Raw genomic sequence first — 303 nt, 5'->3', positions numbered from 1 at the left:
GCTGCTGCAGCTGCTGCTGCTGCTGCTGCTGCTGCGGCTCGGGGTAGAGGCGCGGCGCTGCTGCCTCGCTGAGGGACACGGGCCACAGCGGAGGCAGCGAGGCCTGCTCAGTCAGGGGGCCCCTCAAGTAAGAAAGATAATCTGGAGAACATGCATCGAAGGGGAGGGCCCTGAACAGCAGCAGCGCCAGCAGCTGCGGCAGAAACAGCCCCAGCAGCAAATCCACAACAAGTGCTGCTACGCCCCCCACCAGGCACAGGCCCCCCACAGACCCTCCCCACCGCATGCACCCCCGCAAGGGGG

Source organism: Eimeria tenella, genomic scaffold (assembly GCF_000499545.2).
Source record: "Eimeria tenella Houghton genomic scaffold, Eth_scaff2346, whole genome shotgun sequence".
Classification (NCBI taxonomy): Eukaryota; Apicomplexa; class Conoidasida; order Eucoccidiorida; family Eimeriidae; genus Eimeria; species Eimeria tenella.
Note: the sequence above shows the minus strand (reverse complement) of the source record.